Genomic DNA, 26,659 nt, shown 5'->3' on the forward strand with positions numbered 1-26,659 from the left:
TATTTTGGAGTACTGTAAATCTTTTTACTATTGCAAATTATGTCCATATAACTTAAAAATAAAAAATGAAACTGGGTTTTGAAAAAGGTCTTATTTGTGTATTTTATTTTGATTTAATGAATTACCCAAAGAGACATTCTTACCTCTTCAGTTGTGGATTTACTTTGCCTGAAGTAGCTCTTTTAATACATAATATTTGTATATAGAGAGAACATTGGGTGAAGTGTATAAGATTTTAGTTATAGTTATGACTTTGCTTCTAAATAGCTACTTAAACCTAATAAAAATCACTTCACATCTGAAGAACAATTCACCCTCTGCAAAATAAGATAGATGAATTGTGTTTTTTCCACTTCTAAAATTTTATAATTAAACCAATTGTATTACTGACTATCCTTTACAATTTTACTTCAATTATAATAATTGCATGCAAATCTTGATTATGGTGTTTTTTCTTTAACGGTATGACCCATGGATAGAAAAACATGAATGACTGAAATATCCTGAGGCAGTGCTAGAGTGCACGCTGCAGGACCTGTCCGGAGATCATCCGTTATCACAGGACCTGCTGCCTCTCTGGATCTCTTCCCCTCATTTTTCACAGAAAGGAACTCAAAGCCTTTCAATATGTTGGGATAAAGAATTTCATATTTAATTTCCAACAAATTTGGTTTACCATAAATTCCCCTGGAGAACCTGAGCCAAATACAATTCTAAAATAAAATTCATTGGAATTTAATCAAATTAACTTAATATTTATTTTGATGAATGAGTAAGTAATTTCTGACAGCGATCTTGAAAAATGAGCACCAGATAAGGCGCCAGTCCTACCAAGTACCAAGCCCTATTTAATGAAATTTGTTTAAAAGGTTTATTTTAGGGACGAGGTGGCTGAGTGGTTAAGGTGATGGACTGCTAAAAGGTTTATTTTGATTTGAAAATAGCTAGATAACTATATCCATCATTTCCTGCATTGTAACAGACAGACAGAAACTTACACAGTTAAAAGACTACGGATTCAGCATTGCTCAAGCGTCCATGGGTCAACTGGATGGTTATACTGAACTTATGCAGGCTCAGATCATCTGCGCTTGGGTTGCTCATGCATTTGATGGGTCAGCCAGGTACATCTGCTCTAGGATAGCTTTACTCATATGTGTAGTGGTTGGCTGTTATTAGCTGGTATGGGCTGAGGTAATAGCATTGTCTCACAATCCAGCAGGCTAGTACTACTTTGTTTAAATTTGGTAACAGGATTCTGAGAGAGTAAATGGGAAGTCAAAAGACCTTTTGAAACTATACTGAAAATTGCCACACCAACTACTCTCTTCCATTCTGTTCTCCAAAGCAGGTCACAAGGCTAGCCTAAATTTAAGGGGCAAGAAATAAACTCCATTTTCTTAATAATTACACCTGCAAAGTGGTGTTACAAAGGTTGTGGATATAGAACACTGATCAATTGAGCCAACTTTTTGTAACTAATTGATCATAAAGATTAAGGGGAAACTATATAACTTGAAAATAAAACCAAATCTATCAAAGATATTAAACTGTAATAAAAGATGCAATCAAATATTAACGGAAAATTTAAAAAGATATTGTTATGGTATTAGTTTAAAGTTAGGAAAAATAAATTTTGTACATATACGTATATTACATGTAGTATACATCATCTCTACACATACATATCTTTATCTCATAATAATATGAGTAGTGATCTTTTAAATGCTAAGTGCCAGATATTTATTTATCAGTATTTATTTGGAAGAAACAAAAGACATATGACATCTTTAAACAACATTAAGAAGAAAATTAAGGTTTAAGTCAGTTTGGGCCTCAGCAAACCTACTCATCTCAAAACGTAGAAATATTAACAACACTTTCAAAGTTTGAGAATAAGTTCACAACAGGGACAGAACAATTAACTAATTCTTTAATTATTTTTGCAAGAGGAAGCCACTGTCTCAGATTGATAATTTTGGTTTGATGTCAAAGAGCTCTTCATATGATAATTTGGACCCAGATCTTCAAGATTTCTGTTTCATTTTAGAAAATTTACACATTTCTTATACTCTTCATGCTACTCTTGACAGCATTTGATTTTACTTAGAAAATCGTAGTAAAAACATTGACCATTAAAAGAGTATTATTTTATATAACAATTAAAATAGAGAGGGCTTCAGGAATTTTGAGTAAGATTTCTACAATGGGAATTAGAATATAAAAGGATTATAATCAACATATTTCATATAATTCACAGAATATTAATTTAGGTTACAATACAATTTAGTTGAGCCTGAATTGAACAATTACTTTGTGCCAGGTATTTTACTCAAATGGTTCCATTTAATTATTATAACGTTTTGAAGTAGTATCATCCTTTAATAAGACTTTACTTTAGGGGATTTTTATGTTCAAAGCAAAATTGAGAAGAAGGTACTGAGATTTCCTTTATACCACCTGTGCCCACACACGCATGGCCTCCCCCATTATCAATATCTCTCACCAGAGTGTTTCATTTGTTACAAATGATGAACCTACATTGACACAGCATTGTTACCAAAGTCCGTAGTTTACATTATGGTTCACTCTTGGTGTTGTACATTCTATGGGTTTGGACAAATGTATAGTGACATGTACCCACCATTATAGTATCATCAGAGTAATCTCACTACCCTAAATATCTTCTGTGCTCCACCTATTCATCCCTCCCTCTGTCCAACCCCTGGAAGTCATTGATGTTTTCACTCTCACCATAGTTTTGCCTTTTCCAGAAGATAATAGAGTTGAAATTACAGAATGTAGCCTTTTAGGATTGACTTCTATCACTTAGTAATAAGCATTTAAGCTTCCTCCATGTCTTTTCATGGCTTGATAGCTCATTTCTTTTTAGTGCTGAATGATATTTCATTGTGTGGATGTACCACAGTTTATCCATTCAACGACTGAAGGACTTATTGGTTGCTTTCAAGTTTTAGCTGTTATGAAGAAAGCTGCTGTAAACATCCATATGCATGGGGTTTTTTGGACATAATTTTTTATTCACCTGGTAAATAATAAGGAGCTTGATTGTTGGAGCATACAACAGACTATGTTTAGTTTTCTAAGAAGCAGCCAGACTACCTTTCCAAACCAGTTGTACCATTTTGCATTCCCACCAGCAGTGAATGAGAGTTTCTGTTGTTCTATATATTTACCAGCATGTGGTTTTGTCAGAGTTCTGGATTTGGCTACTCAATTAGGTATGTAGTGGTCGATTAGTGTTGTTTAATTTGCATTTCACTGATGGCATTAGATGTGAGGCTTTTCATATGCTTATTTGCCGTCCATGTATCTCCTTTAGTTATTATTACCATTTTGAAAATAAAGGATATGAGAATCAAACAGTTTAAGGAGCTTGCCAAGATTACAGTTAAGAGGAGTTGAGGGGCCTGCCCCGTGGTTGAGTGGTTAAGTTTTCGTGCTTGGCTTTGGCAGCCCAGGGTTTCGCCGATTCGGATCCCAGCCGCAGACATGGCACCACTCATTAGGCTGTGCTGAGGTGGCATCCCACATGCCACAACTAGAAGGACCCACAACTAACATATATAACTGTGTACTGGGGAGATTTGGGGAAAAAAACGAGAAAAAAAAAAGATTGGCAACTGTTGTTAGCGCAGGTCCTAATCTTTCAAAAACAAAAAAAAGAGTTGAGACTTAAATTCTAGATGAACCATCTGAGATCAAAACTCAAGTAATTTGTACTATAGTTTAGAGTCTTTGATCCATTCCAACTATAATATTCCACTATTTAGAGATACTAAATATTTGAAAGTCCTTTTCAGAGTTACATTAAAGGAATGCAATGTTTCCTTTTTAGTTATTTCTCAAAGAAATCTATATAAAATATATTTTCTTGTTTCTCTGTCATTTCATATGTGCAAATGTTGGTGGTAGTCTTTTGACTCCATCCAATATACCGTTCACTTGCAAATCCCTTTACTCCCTAATTACAGAGATATTGTCCATAAACAATAGCAAATACTGTGAGAGTAATAACTCAAGGTGATAAGAAATATTACACATTCAACCATATTCAGTTATTTAATAAAAATTAATTAGACACTTACTGTTCAAACTTCCTTAATATACAGGGGAGGCAAGCAGATCAAATATAGTAGTTAAATTGTGAAAAAAATTCAGTGGTGCTGAAAATACGCTAATTGACTTCAAGAAAAATAAACGTCACTGTGAACTGACGTATTCCTTTAAATAATGGTTGAAATTTCAAACATGAGTCACTTCCAAAAGAAGTAAAAATTGCAAAGCTAGAGTGACTGGAGTTAGTGTTGTTACTATTGCTTGTTTGTTTGTTTTTACAATGCAACCTGGGTAATAATTTAAAAAAAGCTGAGGCAAAGAAAAAAGGCATTGAAATTTTATTACTATGTCTGATTGTGGGGAGAAACTAAGATGTATGTTGAGGTCAGAGTATCCTCCTGTCTTGTGGTGAGCTTTGGCTGAATTTATTACAGAAAACAAAGCTATATAGCTATGTATATAGAGATGTAAGATTAAGAATAACCCTTGATGCCCATGGGAAGTTCCAGCATTCACAAAAGCAGGTTAACAAAAGATTTTTAAAGAGTTTTCTATGTATGGGAGTCAACACTCATATTCACACATCCTGCCTAACTTGAAAAATCGATGTCAGTGCAATTTTATTCTTTATCTTACATCACAATTCAAACTTTCTGTTTCATAAAAAAATTGTAGGGCTGGCCCCGTGGCCATGTGGTTATAGTTCCGTGTACTCCACTTCAGCAGCCTGAGGTTCATGTGTTCAGATTTCAGGTGCGGACCTATTCCACTCATCAGCCATGCTGTGGAGGCTACCCACATACAAAGTGGAGGAAGATTGGTGCAGATGTTAGCTCAGTGTTAATCTTCCTCAAGTGAAAAAAGAGGAGGATCAGTAATGGATGACAGCTCAGTGTGAATCTTCCTCAGGAAAAAAAAAATTAAAAGTTACCCATGTATTCTAAGGGGATGAGGAATGAATTATAAAATTGGATAAACATAGGAGGTGGAACTACCTCTGCTTGCTCAGCTCTTCCTTCATTGGGCTTATTTGTTTTCAAAGAGGACAAATTCTTCTCTGTTCTTCCATCCCCTAAGTTTAAATTATGTGGAAAACTCTATCCTATAAGAAGAAGCCTGCAGTTATTCAACCAACTTCCAACAAGATGGGACTGCTTAATTGTGAGTGCTGCACGAGGAAGCCCTTTACTGTCACACGTTTAAGTTATAACCATTTTATTTATTGGGCTCCTTCCAAATCTACAGGTATCAAACATAAAATTATTCTGTAGTTACTCTGTGTTGTCAGAGGTGAAGGTTTGTATACAGGTAAGGATATTAGGGAGCATCTAGAGAACAGTCCCTATTAGGGAGTAAAGGAAGCAGGAGTAGCTAGATGGAGAAGTTGAACTGTAATTCAGTACAACATAGGCTTCATCAAGCTCATGGGCAGTTATGAAGCTGAGATGACCCTAAGAGATTTCCTGAATTATCCCTTTTTATCCCATAGCCTTTCAGTTACTGGATACAGGCATACCCTAGGGAGGAACATCAGCCTATGGAAAGGAATTAGCACCTTGAGACTGAAGGAGGAGGCGTGTGGTAAACCATAGCATCCATTTGCTTCATATAATCAGTTTACCCCATCTAGGAAGAGCTATTCCAGGATTTTATCTTTTTTTTTCTGGGGAAACTTACAAGAGGAGGATGAGCAAGATGAACTATAATCTTTACCACTGCAGCTAGTCTCAGAGTTGCAAGTGACACTCATAATCTCCCTTCTCCACTGCCTATTCTATATCCTTTGCCCTTAGCTAACACTTTTGATGGTCTAGAAGGCTTACCTTGTTTCTTCATTCAGGCTCTTATTCTTGAGGGTTCTTTGGCCCTGATTACCATGCCCTTCTTAGGCAGTGGCTAAGTGGTCCATTTACCATCAAAACTTGTCAGGCCATTCCAAAAGATGACCCAAGGAATCATGAAAGGAGAATCATATTCTTCCCTGATTGCACTGGGTAGTCTCAGTCTTTCCTCCTCCTGATGATAAAGCTCAATTTCCCTACTAGAGTGATGTCTACCTTCCTTGCCCTCTGATCTTTTGGTGTAAGTGGTAGACATATCTTAAAGATTAAAGGGAACCTTGAAACATTCCCCCCTGGTAAATAGGAGCTCTAAAATTGCAGAGCCTAGAAATGTAGGGATGGCCAACACACACTTCCCATATGAGTCAGCTTGGGCTGTCATAACAAAATACCACAGACTGAGTGGCTTAAACAACAAAACTTTATTTTCTCACAGTTCTGGAGGCTGGAAAGTCCAAGAACAAGGTTCTGGCAGGATTTCTTTTCTGGTGAGAGCTATCTTCCACTTTCTCACTGTGTGCTCACATGGCCTTTCCTCAATGTGTGCTTGTGAAGACAGACAGAGAGAGCGAGCTAGCTCTATGGTATCTTTTTTTATAAGGACACTAATTTTATCAAATTAGAGCCCCACACTTGACCTTATTTAATCTTAATGACTTCCTTAGAAACTCCGTCTACAAATACAACCACACTGGGCATTAGAACTTCAGCATATGAATTTTGGAGGAACACCAACATTCAGTCGACAATATTCCCAAAGTTGGTCAATGGAAGTGGTGTTAACAAAGTGTCTCCTTCATCCCATATGAGATAAAGAATCCTGTCTGTTCCAGTGGATCCAAACCTTGGTATGTCCTCTGATAGTGGTGCTAGCTGACTGTGGGCAATAAAGGAAATATAATATAGATGGATTCTAGTCAAGATGAATTACTTCTCTTGGGGTAGAAGAGAAAAATACAATCAACTTGCCACCAAGTGCTTGGTTGATCTCCTTGAGGCCTGCTGCCCAGACAGGTGTTCAGTTGCTGGCCGGCTGGGCATTTGGCAGCGGAAATAACTGGATAAACCTTGGTACATGGGGACCCACATGTGGAGCCCATGAGAAATTTCCATCCACTAACATAGTTTAAGTATTTCTGTTTTCCACATTAGGAGATTGAAAGGTTAATTTAATTTTAATATTTTATTTAAACAAATTTTAAAAATATCATTATTTCAACATGTGATCAACATAAAAATCATTCATGATATACTTTATATTTTATTCTACATCATTGATATCTAGAGTGTATTTTACACTTATAACACGTATCTCAAGTAGCAATTCAGCAACATTTCAAAGCTCAATAGCCACAGGAACCTGGTGGCTACCACACTGAATAATGCAGGTCTAAATACACTAATTAAAAGGCAAACATTCTCATAGTAATTAAAAAAAAAGACCAAACTATATGCCGCACCTAGAAAGTGATTTAAAAATATACAGATATAAAAATATAAGTATAAATATGGACAGAGTAAAACTAAAAGATGGAAAAGAATATACCAGACAAATACTAAACAAGAATGCTGGAGTGGATATATTAATATCACATAAACTAGACTTCAGAACAAGACATATTACCAGGGATAAAGTGGGACACTTCATAATGATAAAAGACTCAATTCTTCAAGAATATCTAATGAAATAATTTATCCAAGTTTCTCATAACAGAGCCTCAAATAGATGATGAAGCAAAAACCAATGGAAACTTCTGAAGCTACTGTGCATTTATAAGATATTTAAGAATGTGTGTGTATATATAATACGTATATAGAGAGATTTATTTGTTTAAATCTTAATGTGCCAATACAAATATACAAATACATAGTTAATATGGCAAGAATATTTATTTCACATGTGATAGCACCATTTATCCAAAATACCACCTATTCTATTAAAGATAGTGCATTTATACTTGATGACTTTAAAAGTGCATACTTTTAGTCTGTGTCCAAACTCTCTTTGTTCTGCATACCAAAATATTCTAGTAAAACATACTCTCTACATTCTCACGCATTCCTTTTGTTTGTATTTTCTTTTTTCATGACCCATTTCATAGACAAATAGAACAACAGTCATTGATATATGTAGATGTTAAGGAAAATATCTGTAAAGCATCAACTACCCACTATATTTCGATTTTCCCCATGCAGTTTGTTCCTATCAATGTGTTATTTTGATAGGAATAGGTGGGAGAATGAAAGTATAATCTAAGTATATTATCATAAACTGCAGATAGCAATTGATGATATGACAATAAATGACATCCTCAGGGATTTGTAAAAATTTATTCCATAAGTAATAAACAAATAAAAATTAATACAATGAGAAATAATGATAAAAAATGAAAAACTGAAAATTGTTAAAGATTTATTGAAGATTCTTACTGAAGTTATAATTCTTAGAATTTATACAGTCAACGAACACAGACATGACTAAAGCATATCAATTGACATGTGCATTACATGTGGGAATTGATCTCCTTTCATTGTCTAAGATATTACAAGCATGATTCATTTTGACAGTGGAATAAGAAACTTCTAAAACGGCTTCTCAGTTACAGATATATCAGGTAGACTATGGCCGCGCATCAATAACTTAAATGAAAATCATCATGCTTGATAACTTACAAGTAAGGTACAGTATAAATATATGACTGAAGGCCCACTGCATTCCATTTTTTCTAAGACTATAAGAATTTTTATAAATTATAATTCATAGTTTATTTTTAATTTATCAACTTTTTTACTCAATTATATTGTATAGAAATGATGTAACAACAATTTCGCTGACAACCTTCATTATGTAAACTGATCATCTTTAATTGGTTAAGTTTGTTATAACTGTAAATTACACGTATTTTAAACATTACACTGTAAATAAATATAAAATATCAATTACAACCTCACAGCATTGAAATATTTAATATCTGAATCGAAAACCTAAAAGAGCCAGTATATTTTAATGAAATGCAGGCATAAATTGGTTGGTAGAAAATTATATGAGAAGACAGAAATACTCTATGCCAACCCCTAGGCTCAGTGCTGTAATAAATTGTCTCATTTTGTTCTCACATTGAACTCTTGAAGGATATAACAATGCCCATTTTACATATGAGTGAACTGATGCCGAGAATGTTTAGGTAGCTTCAACAAAATCACACTCATTTTTTCTAAGAATAATTCTCATATATTTCAACTCTGCTTTCTTCAGTCAGAGAAAAGAAAGGAAGCTCATGTAGTGTTAGTCTCTCTGACACTCTTTGTAGTATATTTAACAACAAAGCAAGGTGGTATGGCAAGAACAGCTTGGGCTGGGGGGGAATAAAATTTTATGCTTCATAGCAGACTGGAATGTCTATGATAGAAATTCCTCCAAAAGTTTGACTTCCCTGAATAATAGGAACAAAATAATGTAGAATTTTCTCTCCTCTTTGAGTCCGAAAACAATAGTTTATGAAGTAGGATGGATATTTTTTATACGATTCTATTGTATATACATTCAACCTGTTCATTATTTTTGATCATAGCTCATAAATAAGTGCAAAAAATGTGTATCAATAAATATAAGTCCATTATGTTTACTGGGAAAAAATATACAAGACGCAGGCTTTGCCTTGCTAAATGTTTCCACATCCTTCTGCTCTATGATATCGCCTAGGCTTGGAGAGCCCAGGGCAGTTTGTAGCAGAGTAGGGGGACCTCAGTGCCTCTGAGTTCAGCCTTAAGAAATCCCCAGAACTTCTGGATAACTGAGATTTATTATTACATCTGAGAATTGAGCATGAATTCTATTGGCAGGTGTAAAATCTCTGTATTGAAAAATGGTTGGAATTTTATCTCTCTCTCTCCTCCTTCATTCTAGGATGCATTTCTAAATTCTTGCAATAAGGCACATACTCAGATATATACATCTGGATTAATCCTTTGAAATAATGACAATGCAAAACTGGCTTTTTTGCAGCTGGTTGCTGCTCTAACAGGGTAAATAAAGAACGGACTTTGAAGTCTGAAAGCCTATGTTTTGAGTCCTGTTTGTCCAAAATATGTGACCTCTAGAATGTTAATTTCCCGTTTATAGCATGTTTACTCACATATAAAAGGGAAAAAATATTATATTTAATTTATTTGCTTCCCTGAAAATTAGATAAAATATGTAAAAATATTGGATCCCAGCAGGAGCTCAAGAAAAACCTTAAATTCTCTTTCTTCTTTTCCTCAGCAGTTTCAAATTATTAATTAGATATATTACAGGCTATCCTAAACAAAATAGATAAACCTTGAAGTCAAAAAACTTTTAAAAAGTTTTAATTCCTCCTTGACCAAAAACTAGACAGAAATGGAAAGTGATTCATTTAAAAGTTTGGATCAGCATTCACTGATATAGCTCTTTCTATCAGTATCCATTTCCATTTTCAGGATAATGTTCATGTGCACCTTTCGCTAAAATGGAAAAATATTTTCGAATAAATGTATTCACCTCCTTGAGTGAAACACATAGTTCCTGACTTACACATGATTTTGTGTCAGTTACAAAATTCATACATACTATGTGAATATTATCAAACTGTGAAAATATTAGGGGACTTTGAATAACAAGTTTTCTATTGTTCTTAAATTATCACTTAATTATAACACATAGTCTTAAATGTAGTTGATAGCTGACTTTGTATCCTGAAACATTTCAATTATCCCTGGTCTGGTAAAATGGTTTCTTTGACGATATTTTGCCTAGAACAGGGCTCAAGTTCAGTCATGTGAATGGCAACCTCTGAGCTGCCAGTGCATAAACTGTGATGTCCCAGGCAAAGATCCTGGCCCCTAGCAGCTAAGCGTTTAGTTCATGCCTGGTCCAAAAAAATAGCTAATAAAGAACCAGATTGATTGAACGACAGCAATATTTACATGGAATAACTGAAACTCGTTAAGTAAAATATGACATAGGAATAATCATTAATGTTGCATAGCTTTCAATGTTTCACTTGAGGACAAGTTATTTATGGAGCCTGGTATCATTGTTTGAAGACAATTACCTCTTATAGTTTCTTTTTGAAAAGGTAACCTGAGATTGAATTTTACATTATAGGTGTGAGGTACATCGACTATCTTCTTTTAATTCCACAAGTCCAATTCATTCCAAATAATAGGTTCTACAGATGGAAACTCATTTTCTTATTTCATACATGTGAAATGTAATAATAACACCTGAAACCAAGTTCTGGCATACATAAATCAATATTTTCAACTATAAATGTCATTTTCCCCACAGGTTTTGCTTCTTTTGATTTAAGAATCATCATGGTTCAAAGTACAGGTTTATTCCTTAGAGAAGCAGGTTACTGGTGGCAAAATAATCACCCTGGTATGAGTCATTGAACACTGCCCTTTTAGGTTAGCTGTATGTTAAATAGAGATCCAGGTAATATCCCCATAAAGAAGGACTTATTTACTACAGGCATAACTAAAGTCATTAAAGAGAACTAACAATGAATTTAATTTAAGACATCAAATGAGCAAAATACAGGGGGCTAGAAAGTTAATGTTATGGTAATGCTATGCTACGTTAAGAAGAGTTAATCTCACATTTCCAAGGAGATGAAGCATGATATTCACCTTCCTTGAGTGCTCATTGTGAGGCTCTCAATGATTTAATTCCCCTCTATCCCCTTATGATAAGACATTACACAAAAATAAAGGTAGCAACAATTTAAAAAAGGACTAGGCAGTTATTTATTTCATCATCTTAGTGAGCAAATTTTCCTGGTCATGCTCTCTCATTGACATCTTAAAATATGTAAGGAAGCTCCTTGATAATAAAGCAAGTTGATCATTGCTCTGAAGAGGAACGTTTCCATTTCAATATCCAGTGCGTCTAATCGCATTACTCTATGTTTACCTGAGTCTTGATGGGTGTTTGCCCATGGTGCCTATAGTAATAAACCTTGTCCTTTGGAAGAAACATGAGATTGGGCGAGAAAGCAGTAAACTCCACTACTATTCTTACCCGCCTTCGGAATTGCCCAGTTCTTGGTGAACAACCGTCCTGGTTTTGCCCATGATTGAGGGAGTTCCCGCGACATAGGACTTTCAGGACTAAAACAGGGAAAGTCTCAGACAAACTGGATGAGTTGGTTACCCAGTCTCCCTGATCTTGCTTACTTTATTTTAGAAGTAAAATGTCAAATGAACCAGACAGATAATATAAGCCTGAGGGAGTCAACCTTCCGTTCTTCCTGTCATTAACAAAATGGAAACACAAATAATAAACTTGGTAGATGTTGATGATGTCTATTCTCTCCAGGGCCCAGAGACTTTAGCATCTGAACCTTAACTTTTATGTATAGCAAAATAGACTTATGTCCCATTAGATACCTACTCCCCACTTGGGTGGTAAATTCAATAATGCCTCTGAAATAAAGTATTTGTGATTTTAGGTGAATTTTTGCTTACATCAAAAAAGTCACTCTAAAGTAGGAGTGTGGGGCAGTATGGAGAGTCCTTTAAATCAGAGGCTCCACACTCCAGCAATAGGTAGAGCATTGTTGGGCTAAGAAAACCTGTTACTTTTGCAAATGAGTATCTTCAGAGATTAAAATAATAAATAACCTATAGAACATATTCCTGTGATGACATATTCCTGCTTGACAACTTATTCACAATGACTTTAAATAAATATAAAGATAATCCTCCGAACATAGGTTCTGGAGGTAGACTGGATGAATTAAAATTGTACCTATGCCCCTCTCCTGCTACATGACCTTGAACTAGCCAATGACTTCTCCGTACCTTAGTTTTCTCATCAGTAAAATAGAGATCATAAAAATACATAGTTTATAAGTTTGGATGATGGTTAATCGAATTACGGTTTGTAGAGTGCTTAGGAAACTTCCCAGTGCAGAGTAATGCTATACATGTGCAATTTCTACTAAGATTGTCTTTGAGCCATTGGGTGATTTTTCAGTGTATTAACTGTGATCAAATACGGAAGTGCTAAAGAGCAAAGATCTTGCTGCCCAGTTACCCGTGTCAGAATCATGACTCTACCACTTAATAACTTGAGAAAGCAATTGGTGTCTCAGTTTCCTTATTTATAAATTGGTGCTGATGTTAAAACCCACCACTAAGGATTGGTAGAGAATATATATGTACAAGATGTCATTATTACTATTATCATTGTGTGACCTGGAGGAGAACGAAAGGACATTCAGGCTTTCTAATTCAAAAATCTGTGTAGCCTCCAGGGGGTGGGATGGGGAGGCTTATTTTCTCTATGACACTCTGATTCTGCAAATCTACTAGTGATGGTTTACTTCCAGAAAAGAGGGGGCTCAGGCAGGAGTATCAAATGAAAATGCATAAAGGGTGCAAAAAGTAAATGCAAATGAGCAAAACTTATTAGAATTAAGAAAATAAGGAGTGATTCAAACTGGAATATTGGGAATGTGTGCATAGTCTAAAATATTTAAAATTGAGTATCAATGGATTCCTGAGCTGTATGAACCCAACTTCCTTCAGGAGCTGGATGAGGTCTACTGGCCACCAGTTTGCAGCCTCTGTTTATGACATCTGAGTATTATTTGTTTCTTGTTTTTAGATGTTTGCAAACTGCATTTCAGGAAATATTTTTTGGCCACTTCCAAAGCAGTATCTTACTTTCCAAAATTAGCAGCCATATTAAAAACCACCAGAATTAAATTATTCATTCTCATTGCAAAATACTTCATTCTTCTTGTGGAAAAGAAACTATGTTTATATACTATAAATTCATATATGATATATTTGAATCACTTAAATGTTGCATACTTAATATAAATATTAAATAATGCATTTAGTCAGTAACATGGGTCATTGAGATTAAATAAACTAATTATTATCTAAAAACATTGAGAAATAATTCTAGATATAGATTCATAACCACCTTCTCGAAGTTTCTAAATACTAGAGGAATGGAATTTTTTTTGTTTTTCATATTCCCAGATTAATAAAAACTAGGAACATTATCAGGTATCCTCTACCCTGGAGTTAATTTATAATCAGTTAATATTTTTGTCCTATACATATGTAGTTATTCAAATGGTCTACCACTTCTCCTTTTACAAGGCAAGTTCCTCTAACAGGATATTTCCTAGTTTCAGGAATCACATTCCACCTTCATGTTTGCCTTATCTAACCACCAGCTGTACTTATGTCATTAATATTTGTCTTTAGATCAACTATCCTCTTTTTTTGTTTTGAGAAAGATTAACCCTCAGCTAACATCTGCTGCAAATCCTCCTCTTTTTGCTGAGGAAGACTGGTCCTGAGCTAACGTCCATGCCCATCTTCCTCTACTTTATATGTGGGACACCTACCACAGCATGGCTTGCCAAGTGGTGCCTTGTCCACATCCGGGATCTGAACTGGCGAAGCCTAGGCCACCAAAGCAGAATGTGCAAACTTAACCTCTGTGCCACTGGGCTGGCCCCAGCTATCCTTTTTATACTTAAATTATTTATGAGGGCATTAAGCCCTAAGCCAAACACAGGTCTCTATATCTGTGTCTATTCCCCTTTGCACCAAGTTCAAGTCATTTGGTCTGGCTTTTGCCTCTTGGGATTCCAGGATAAGGTTGGCAATGCCCAGTTTCATGTAGCAGAGAACTGCTAGAGAGGAGTTCTCTAAAATTCTAAGTCCCTTTGTCATCCATAGGGCTGTGCTTCCCAGGCAAATGACATTTTCAGTATTCACACCAATGTGAGCTCTCAGCATATCTATTTGCTACTGAACTTATCAGAACAAACACTTGCACACCTCTACTGGACCCCGTGTATTTAGATAAGATATTAAGGAGATAGCGAGGGGTAGTATTCTTAATTGATATTGACAAATAAAAGAATTACTTAATTGACAAGAAGCTAATTAAGTGTTGGTAAGTTATTAATTTTGATGATGTCCAATTTATCTATTTGTGTTAATTTTGTCACTTGTGCTTTTGCTCTAAGAAAACATTAACTAACTCAAGGTCACAAAGATTTACTCCTATGTTTTCCTCTAAGAGTTTTATAGTTTTTCAAATCTTACATTTAGGTCTATTATCCACTTTGATTTAATTTTTTGTGAATGCTGTAAAATAGAGTTCAAACTTAATTCTTTAGTATTTGATTATCCAGTTGTTCCAGCACCATTATTAAAAACTCAATTGTGCCTCATTGAGTTGTATTGGCACTTTTATTAAAAATTCAATTGATCATAAATATAAGGGTTTATTTATGGCCTTTCAATGCTGTTCCATTGATCTGCATGTCTATCTTTATGCCAGCGTCACACTAACTTGGTTACTATAGCTTTGTTGTTATTGTGAAGTTGGTAAGTGTGAATCCTCCACTTTGTTTTTTCATGATTCTTTTGCCTATTCAGGTTCATTGTGTTTCTATATGAGTTTCAGGATCAGCTTATCCATTTCTACAAAAAAAAATAATAAAGCCAGCTGGGATTTTGATAGGGATTGCATTGAATATGCAGGCTAATTTGGGGACTATTGCCATCTTAACAGTATTAACTATTCTGATCCATAAACATAGGCAACTTTCCATTTGTTATGCCTTTGAAGTTTTTGTCTGCTAAGTCTAACATGTGGCCCACTTCATAAGTCCTCATTTTTTCCTATGTGTGGATCACACTTTCCTGTTTCTTTGTGTGTCTCATAATTTTTTATCAAAAACTGAACTTTTTAGATAATATATTTAGCAACTCTGGCTCATAATCCCTTATGCTCCCTCTTCCGCAGGATTTGATGATGATGTTGCTGTCTTCCTGGTCATTTATTTGTTTGGTGACATGGCTGAAGTAACTCTGAAATCTATTTCCCCACAATGTGGAACCTCTGATGCACTTTTCTTGTTTCACTGTTTTAGCTCTAAAACAGCATATGCCATTTATTGGTCAAAAATTGTTGTGCTTAAACCCCTTTAACCAGTTAGATTTTGCCCCTTTACCATTGGATGTGTGATAGCTGCTATCACAGTTCAAGATTACTTTTTTGCTCTCTCTCTCTCTGTTTTCAGCCGGGGACTAGTAGATTGGATTTTCCTTGTCTGATTACTCTTGAGAGGATTCCGTCTTGGTCATTCACACAGAATCCCAGACTGTAGGGATGTGAGAGTTTTTATTTTTAAGTCAGGCTCCCTAGACGTTGCCCCTATGTCAGAGTATCATATTGTCCAGCCAGTGATTGGTCAACGTTGTGTGTCAGCCTCTAATGCCAGTGAATTTTCCACCCCTTGCTTTTGGATCTGTGTGTGGCTCAGGAATGTTTTCATGTCTGCTCATATCCTGCTCTGATGTCTCCTACGTAGGTACAGCCCAGTGAACATACACAGCCTTTCCAAACCCCAGTGTTGGCTCTGATCCTAAGAGGATTCTTCTTGTCTGTCTCTTTCCCTATCTCTTAAACTTCTGATTGCTCTGTTCAGCTTGTTGTTACTAGCATCACAGAGTTATGAGTGCCCTTTTCCCCAGGCTGCCATTTCGTTTCCAGTATGAAATTGATTATAAATATCTTTGTGTTGAGCTTTATGTTAAGGTAAACCTAGATGTCTCCCAGACTCTTCAAACTAAACATGTTTACACATATTTACATTTCCACTTAGTCTTCTGTTAATCCTGCTAACTCCCTCTTTTTAGATAGGTTGATACACAATCTAACATAATATCTGTTTCCGAGAGCTTTATCAGCAACATATTTATTATAAGTCTCACACTCATAAGTATATGAGTATCCCCATAAGTCTGTTAACTCACCAAAAGCAAGAATTAAGTCTTTTTCAATTTAAACAAAAGAGATTTTACTAGAGGAAGAATATAGGCAACAGCATCAGATTAGATAAACACGCAAAAAAATTGCAATGCATAATACTTTAAAACTTTCATCTTTATGTAATCTATTTCTTTATACCTACTTATCTATATCTCGAAAGAGAGAGAAGGAGGTAAACAAAGAAAGAGATATTTAATAAATGAGTAAACTTGTATTTGTATATCCTGGCATTTAGTTGGTGCTCATAACATTTGTTAAACTGAGCCCTTCTTGGGCACCTAGAATACACATATTTTAGCTCTTACTAATTTGTTGTGATTATTTACAAAAGAACTCTGATTTATTTGACTATAAGCTATTGAAGGACTTGTTTTATTTGTCTTGGTATACCTGGGCCCTTAGCAAATTACTGACGTTCATAGTGATATAATGCATGTTGCTAAATAAATGAATGAGTGAAGGAATGAATGCATTACCTGTGATTACTACTTATTCAATGTTTTTATTTCCCATAATATATTTAGTATTTTTATTAAAAATACTTTAAAGATGACATTCAGAAATTATCAATATCGCATTCTGACAGACAATTATCACAAACTGGATTGTGGTATACATTTTTTTTCCCCATTGGGCAATAGTAGTAAAGTACATGCCTACTGGCAGGATAAGAATCACAGAATATTCCTTGTCAATGACAAAGTATTTAGTTAGATAGCTAATGGACTGTCTAGAGCATGTTTTCTTTCTTTTTTTTAATTAATTAATTTATTGATTGATTTTTGAGGAAGATTAGCCCTGAGCTAAGATCTGCCACCAATCCTCCTCTTTTTTGCTGAGGAAGACTGGCCCTGAGCTAACATCTGTGCCCATCTTCCTCTACTTTATATGTGGGATGCCTACCACAGCATGGCTTACCCCATGGTGCCATGACCCCATCTCGGATCCGAACTGGAGAACCCTGGGCCACCAAAGCGGAACGTGAGAACTTATTCACTGAGCCACCAGGCTGGCCCCTTTCTTTATTTTTAAAGAGTTAGCTCCCCCACAAAATAAAAATAAAATCCTGAAGATTTAACGTAACTGGAGATCATGTATTTCAGAAAGTATATTTTCTAACTCATATGCAGCCTGATTTATTCTTAATCCTTTATCCAACTCCTGATATTTGCTTTTTCCAAGTGTTATTTTTTTCTCTTCAATCTCTCGAGAGAGTTAACTTTTCTTAAAAACCTGAATTTAAGTATGAAAAGTAGAAACTAATACAATTTCATACTTTCAAATGTGTAAAATTTTAAAAGCATTTTATAGAAGACACTTTTGTCTGTCACTTGCTGTTTAAATGTCTTGATAAAAGCTTTCAGTCATAGGTGTATATAAAAAATAATAGTTAACTTTAATAATGAATATTCTAAAGAGTTTTGCTTAGGGTTTTTCATTCCAAATTTTGCAAGCGTATAAAAATTGAAATATGACAATGAAAAAATTCACCATATGATCAATTATGACAATTTGAACTAAAATTATTAGGAATAATTTTATATAGGGAATAATAGGTGTGTATTCTTACCTTGAATTTAATATCAGTAAGCATTATCTTGGTATATCCTTAAAATTTCACAACTGAACTTTTTGAAGATATTTCCAATGCATATTTTATATTGAAACATAGAAAATTGATTAAAGCATTATTATTTCTATCACTGATGCATAATGCTAAAGGATGCAAATATGTGTGCCATGTTGAACTGATGTGAAGAACACCACAGTTTTAGCAAAAGTGACAGATTGGATGTACTTGGAAATATGTGGCCAGAGGAACAGATTTCCTGTCTACATAAGTAATAAAAGAAAGTCACAGGTATATTCTGGAAATACAGGCCATTGATTGCATTTTCTAGAAATATCCACACAATATCTATCAGTAATTAGAAACAGCATACAAATACAACAAAGAAGAAATTGAACAAAATGTGATTTCCACAATACTTTAATGTGGTGAAGAAGAGATATATTTTTTATTTTAATACATTTCTGGGTTTTTTTTGTAAAGTTACAAAGAATCGGACTTCCAATTTATTGCCTCATGTGTTTATTATTCATTTTCACTCCTTCCAGGCCTAGAGAGGATTAATTGTAGACAATATGCAAAAATTTGCATGGGTCAACTCAGTTGGTGAGACAATAATGCTGATGAAGCTACTATAGTACAGAGAATCCAAAACCTCAGGCAGAATTGCAATAGCTAAAGTTTCGTGTGTTGGATTCTGCCCTCAGTACTTTGCATGAGTAATTCATGTAACAGTGACAACAAACGTACTAGTTAGGTATTAGTATCAACATTTTAGAAATGAAGAAACTGAGGCATGCCAGCTTTACATAAATTATCAATATTGTAATTCATGTAATTGTCTTAATATCCCATGCTTTTAATCATGACACTATATTCATGTTTAAATTATTTGAAGCTCTGCCGTTATTAAACCATGAAACCAATGATATCCCTTTAAATGTTTAAAACATATTCTAAGTTGCTTAGAGTTCAGTCTTTCCTTACCAGTTAGAAGAAGCATAAATAGATTAGGGGAGATATATGTAAACCTTAGCCATAGTTATGTTTAAATGCACTAACTTTGATCATATCAAATTCAAATCCCTACCCTTGGCATCCTATAGGCAATTTTTGAGATTTAAGGAATGCATCCAAAATTGTATTGTTGGTTGAAAACAGTATCTTAAGTAAAAGTATCTCCCCAATATGCCTAAAACCAACTCAACATCAAGATCATTCTTTTTACGATCTCAAGCTTGATCACGAAAATACATAAGAAGTTTGGTAGACAAGGTTCTGCTTGAAATTATTCCTAAAGTTTGCTCCTTAGATTTTCAATTCTCTTTCCTGTCCTTTTTTTTTTTTTTTTTGGCATTTCTGATAAAGAAGTACCTGAATGCTGCTGTACATGCAGACCAAATAGTATGAAATCTATTTATATTTAAAAATTATTCAAAAAGATGAAATTGTAAGCCATATGGCTTCCTTTTTCCGTCTCCTGAGAGACAAGTTTTAAAATATTGCAAATGTATTTTTTGTACATTTATAGAGGTGATCCTGGAATGGACATTAGACTGTAGCACTGCTAATAGCAATGCATGTTTTTCAAGGGCTCAGAAGAGTGCTGTTTGGCCATTTACACAGTAGCAATGAACAAATACCCTTTTATTGTATAATGTTTCAGGAAATGTTATCTACTGTCTACACACACACACATGCACACACACACATATATGTATATACATCTGTCAATGTTAAATGTTGGACTAATATAAAATAGTTTTAATTAAGTAGTGACTCAGGTATTAGTCACTGCAGATAATAACAGAAAAATAGCAAGGGTAGACTCTGAAAATTGGCTATCGTTATAAAGCACCATAGATTATTTATAGCAATTGTTCAATCACAATATTTTCACTTTTTTTACCCAAATTCCATGGCACTCTCCTCTAGGACGAAGCTATGGGGAACACGTGGCTTGTCATAACCCTCGCTTCACTTATACTTAAATATATCATATACATACACACACACATCCATACATATACCTAGTTGGAAAGACTATTTGGCTCAGAAACTTGCAAGAATTATGTGGGGAAAACTCTCTCTCTACAAAAAGAGTGATATCATCTGTGTCGTTAGAGAATGCTTTTAGCATCTTATTCGGATAAATTCCAAAACAAGTTAATACATTGCTTTTAAAGTAAGCTCTTATAACTCTCAATCTCTTTAATATTTTTCCAATTACACCTTGCTCAATTTTTAGCTGTGACAACTATGAGTCACCAAATAAATGAGGAACTCATGCTGGTGGGGAAAAAAAGATTGTTTGCATTACGTCTGTTATGGAATCTGCAATGGCTTAGAATTGCATTTTGTCAACAGACTTGGAAGGCAGAGAAATATCCATCAGTTCTATCTTATGGACATCCCTGAGGCAAGTGAGAGGCATTAGAGGATGATCTAAATATTTGTGACATCATTTCGTTTATGAAAAGGTAGCAACAGATATTCATTCCAGGGTCATTATAACTCATCTTAATACTAAAACAAAAAACAAAAGTAGAGAATTTTGAAATCCTCCACTGTGGTAATAAGAGATCTCAACATATGATAAAGTGTCTGTGAAAAGAACATGCATATGAGTCCATATGGAGTAGGAGGAGTATGTAAACTGGTTAAGCAAATGGGCTCTGGAACTCCAGATTCTGGTTTTGAATCCTGGTTCTGCCATATTACAGCTGTGTAGCCCGATTAAAGTACCTTTCTAACTAAGTAAGAATTATATTATTACCCATCCTATAGACTGGCTTTAAGGATTCAATAAGCAATTAGAACAATGTCTAGTGCATTAAAATCATTAGCTATTATTATTCATAGTCACATGTGTATATATTTCAGAAAAATCTTGATTCCATGAGAATACAAAAGAAAGATATAAGAAAATCTGTCATCAAAGAACAGAACATTTCCAGGTATGTAAACCTGTTTAGGGTTCAAATCATTAGCCAAAAATATCGTATAATTCCATATCTTGGACAGTCTACATATGTAAATATCTATCACACTGCATCACAAAAGAAATTGCCTTAATTCTGTAGAAAAAAGATAAGAATTGTAACTGAGATGTACGCTATTAGCGATACCGATTCTTAATCCTGCCAAATTCCTCTGCTGTTGAATCTCATCACAGTAAAAAAAGAAAAATAGAGTATCTTGTTTTATAAAGTCATGAAGTATAGAAACTGCAGAACCAACAGAATGACAGAGTTAGAAATTTTAAATGTTTGTTCTCATCTCACCTCATCATTGTCTTTGTCTTTCAGAATAAATTAATTTTGTGCATTTTTTCCTTCTCATTATGATGCCTGTCACAGGAGAGAACAATCCGACTTATAATAATACACAAAGGAGTTGAACAATACGGTAGCGTGCTCCATAACTTTTATATATTTTAAGTCTACACTTGTTTTTCTTGCAACTTCATTATGCCTGTCACGTTAATAAAGCTGTAAATATAAACTGAGACATGAGATACCATTGCAGAGACATATCTTTTCTATTTTCTTATCTTCTTAGCTCCCATTAGGGCTGAAAGTATCACAAATGAAGTGTCTGCAAGGATCATATAAGTGTATTAATTGTAGAATATAATGCATTATGTGGGTGAAATAGAACCAATTTTATATATTAATATGCAGTGTGAATATCAAAATAAAACTTGAAGTAAAGAGAAATATAATTATAATCTAAGAAGAATCTTCCATCTTAGAGTGTAAAGAAATGTTAAAGATTGTTTTGTAAATTCTTAAGAAGCAGAGCAAACTTTTCATATGACGTGTTTTGCAAGAGACTATAGGAATTACAGGAGAAAAAACAAATTCAAATTTCTTAAATATAGTTAAGGAATTTTCAGTTTACTTAGCATAGCTCAGTAGTTGTAGAAATACCAGACGTATATCACATTTGGTCTAACATTCTCTCTCCAGTAGACCATTGTAATAAACTATGTTGTTATGTACATTCTAAATTAGTATTTCAGATGATTTGCATGTACTCCATAATGTGAAAATGCAGGATAATGAAATCTATTAATTTTTTAAATTAATGCTGGAGATTCAAGTAGCTTAAATTAACACTTTGATAAATTTCAACAATCTAGATAGTCCATGCCAGAAACAAAGGTGATTAAATCAAAGTAAAAGAAGAAATAATTGGCACTTATACACAAACATCTTAAATACTTCAAAAGTTCAAGATTATACAAAGAAGACAGATGTATGTGATGTATTTTCATGATTAGATGCAGTTTCAGTGACGTTTGACTAATGAGAAAATCTGTCCAGTGATCATCTCAATTCCACATTTCAAGATGAACTCTGAGTCACCAATTTCCAGAGTGACTCTAGCATAGCTTGTCTCATTATAAAACTTTCTATTCTTTGAGCAATATGAGTAGATAATTCTATCAATAAATAATAAATGAAATGGTATGATTAAAGTGAGCTACCACCTTATATATCACTTCCAGATTAAAGGCAAAGTTTCAAAAGAATTTTTAAAAGATTGAAATATTATATAAAATGTCTCTGATAGTTCCAATTTATTTTATGAGAAATAATAAGCGCATTAGAATTCCAAGGGGGAAATAGTGAACATATCATATTACTTTCAAAAATTAGTTCATGTTGACCTCCTCATGTTGTTTCATTTGTGGCTCCAACACATTCTTTTCCATTTACTTTTTGATTTACATACAGTATGCATATCGTATTTTCAAGTTACCGTATTTCTACGTTACCATCTCAGGATTTAACAAAAAGTTATTTGCTTTTTTCTTGTAGATTTGGATTATATCGTTTTTTTCTGAATTTCTTCTTGAACTTTTCAGAACACTACTTCTTGAATATGTAAGAGCTATACAGACATAAAACATTTGTTATCTCTTCTTTGAACATGTAACAAATATTTATTAAGTACCAGTGCATTCTGTAGTTGATATTGAAACTACTTCATTTAAAGGGATGTAATTTAGATATTTACAAATGAGCTTCTGAAATCCAGTTTCTATTGACATAGCCCTAAATTCATAAAATATCTTAAATGACTTTTCACATTTAGTGTCTAAAGATAGATATTGGAATTAAAGAGAAAGAAGATTAGATGGATAGATAGACAGATAGATAGACAGATAGATAGATAGATGATAGGTAGAAATAAATACATGGATAAATAGAGTGGGGGAGAGAGAGAGAGAGATAATAAATAAGTAGAAACAAATAGATGGATAAATAGGAAGACAGTGATATAGAAAGATATTGATATACATATATAGATATGTAAATACATAAAAGTCATCTTTATTCTAATAATTACTTATTTCCTTACTTATAGAGGGATAGAAATGACAAACAGTTTACAGATTGATTTTTTGTGGTAAAAAAAGTTTACCAATCTTGTTTTGGTTCAATATTATGTCCTGTGTACTCATATTTATATTCATAACTCCAAAAATATTATCAAAATGTATGCTTTTTATGCCTGTATGCACAAGATAGTAAATATACTATAAGGAGAGCAAAACAAAATAGTATTATAGATTCTATTAGAAATGCACACAAATAAAAATTTTAAACAAACTCTTTATTAAAATATAACATACAGACAGACAAATGCATACATCATAAGAGTACAGCCTGATGTATTTTCACAAGGTAAATATACCCATGTAAACAACAGCAGAACATTACTGGCATCCCAGGAACATTCTGTTTCCCAAGCTCCCCCATCCCATGCCTACGTCCTATCTTTAACCTGCCTTTTTGCTGGAAAACTTCATCCTGATTCTTAAGACCATAGGTAAGATTAGCTTGTTTTATAATTTGTATAAAGGGATTTATACAGAACACAATCTTTTGTGCCTGACTTCTTTTGCTGAATACCGTATTTGACAGATTCATTCGTGATGTGTATTTTCACTGCTGTGATAGTTTTACAAAGGAATTACCCCACAGCATATGAATCCAGTTGCTCCACAACCTCATCCAGACTTGGTATTTTCTTTTCATTTTAGGTATTCGATTGGGTGTGGATTAATGTCTAATTGTGAAGTGAATGTGAATTTCTGGTGACTAATGATATTGAGCCCTTTTTCTAGGTTTATTGGCTGGTTGCATCTGCTCCTTTTTATAATATCTTTTCCAGACTTTTCCCATATTTTCACTTTTTTCTTTTTCTTTTCCTTTTAACCATGGATTTGCAAAACTTCTTTATGTTTTCGGCATTTTCTTTATTGGATATACAAAATAGAAATACATGATCTCACCTTACATTCAAAATTTCTACACTCTTAATGGCATCTTTTAATATACAAAAGTTCTTGATTATTTTCTAGTCCAAATTTGCAGATTTTCTTTATATATTGCTTTTTTTGTTGTTCTTTTTACAAAATCTATGCCTATACCAATTGTCGGTGTCAAGATCCAATGTACACACCAGGATAGATGCGGAGAGGGCTGATGGCCATTCTGAGTTTATTATAACCAGCGTTTCAATATATACACAGCTTACAGCTGTTAAACATACACAGGTGTTCTGGACAAAGTAATTAGCGAATGCCAAGAATTCTTAGTGATTTCTCAAGGAGCCCTCTCTTGGCCTCTGTTTTGATATTATCATGTTATTGCTGTGCTCGTATATTTTATCTCGGAGCATGCAAGGCCTCCTAGGCAGCGGCCCCTCCTGCTCCCGATATCATGTCTCCATCTGTGCCCCTAGGCAACCACTGTTAGGTTTAGGTTGCCTCCCTCTGGAGAGCTTACCTGTCTTTGGCTAACCGGCCTTCTCACCTCCAGGTCACAGTTTGTTGGCAAGCCTTTTCTAGTGATCATTAACCCTTCCTGCGTCAGGGGCGGTTACACCAATTTGCTGTGATAATCTCCCATGTTTTCTACTGAGTCATATCCTGTTTCTCTTTCATATGCAGATCTAACACTTATTGGAAATTCATTTTTGATCCTATATTGCTTTCATTTAGCCAGTTTAATTTATTAAATAGACTCTCATTTCTCCACTGCACACCATGGTTTTACCTGGTCATATATCAGATTATTGCATTTGAGTGAGACTGCTTCTAGATTCTCCATTCTGTTCTGTTGACCTACTTGTCTTTCTGTGAGCTGACACTACGCTGTCTTGATTACCACAGCTTTACTAGAACTATTGGTCTATCTGGCAGTGCATGTGCTCCAGCTTCACTCTTTTACTTCAAGATTCCCTCGCCAAATCTTGGCCATTTGCATTTTTGTGGAATTTTAGAACCAGATTGTCAATTTAAAAATTTTAAAAATCTTTCTGATATTCAATTGGGTTTGCAATGAATCTAGAGATAATTGTAGGAGAATTAATATTTTTGGCAAATATTGTCTTCCAATTATGAACATGTTACATTCCTCCATTTATTTAGATCTTCTATAAGTTATCTCAGGAAGAATTTTTGGGTTATTGAGTATGGAAATCTGGCACTGCTCTTTTTAGATATATTCATGGGTACTTGATATATCTTAGTATTAATGTAAATTGTGTTGTTAATTTCCACTTCAATTTGTTGCTTATAGAAATACAATTTATATTTCTCTATTAATCTTGCATTGGCAACCTTGTTGAATCCACTCAACATTAATTTTCTTTAGATTATTTGTATATTTTCCATACAAAATCATACTTCATAAAAATGACTATTTCATGTATTTCTTTTGATTATGAATGTCTTTTACTTAATCTACTTGTCTTAAAGCACTTTCTAAGACTTATGTACAATGTTCTTTATAAAACTAAGGATGCTCCTTCTTTAGCACTTTTCTAAGAACTTATTTTTCTTAAGCATGGATAGAGTTAAATATATTTCCTTCCTTTATAAAGATTGTTATGAATTTTCTCTTCATGTTCTCTTAATGCAATGACTAACAGTGACTTTTTGAATGGTCAAACAAACTTGCATTACTAGAATAAATTTATTTTGGTCACTAATTTACACTAATTTCTTTACACTCTGTTTATTATAAGACCTGTAAAAATCTTCCAAATACCAATTTTTCTATCCCTCATATTGTTAACCTATGACTATTCTCTTTTTTTCCTTTATAAGGTGTTATCTATACTATTGGCTTTTAAAAGATACAGCTTCTGGCAATGTCAAATTTCTTGATTGTATGGTTCTTTTTTTCTATGTTTATGCTTTTTTCTGTAATTTGTTCTCATTTTACTTTCTTTGGATTTAATTATTTATTATTGTAGCCAGTTATTGAGATAGATAATTAGGTCATTAGTTTTTGAAATATAGTATAAATC

The sequence above is a fragment of the Equus quagga genome, chromosome 3 (genome assembly GCF_021613505.1).
Source record: "Equus quagga isolate Etosha38 chromosome 3, UCLA_HA_Equagga_1.0, whole genome shotgun sequence".
Taxonomy (NCBI): Eukaryota; Metazoa; Chordata; class Mammalia; order Perissodactyla; family Equidae; genus Equus; species Equus quagga.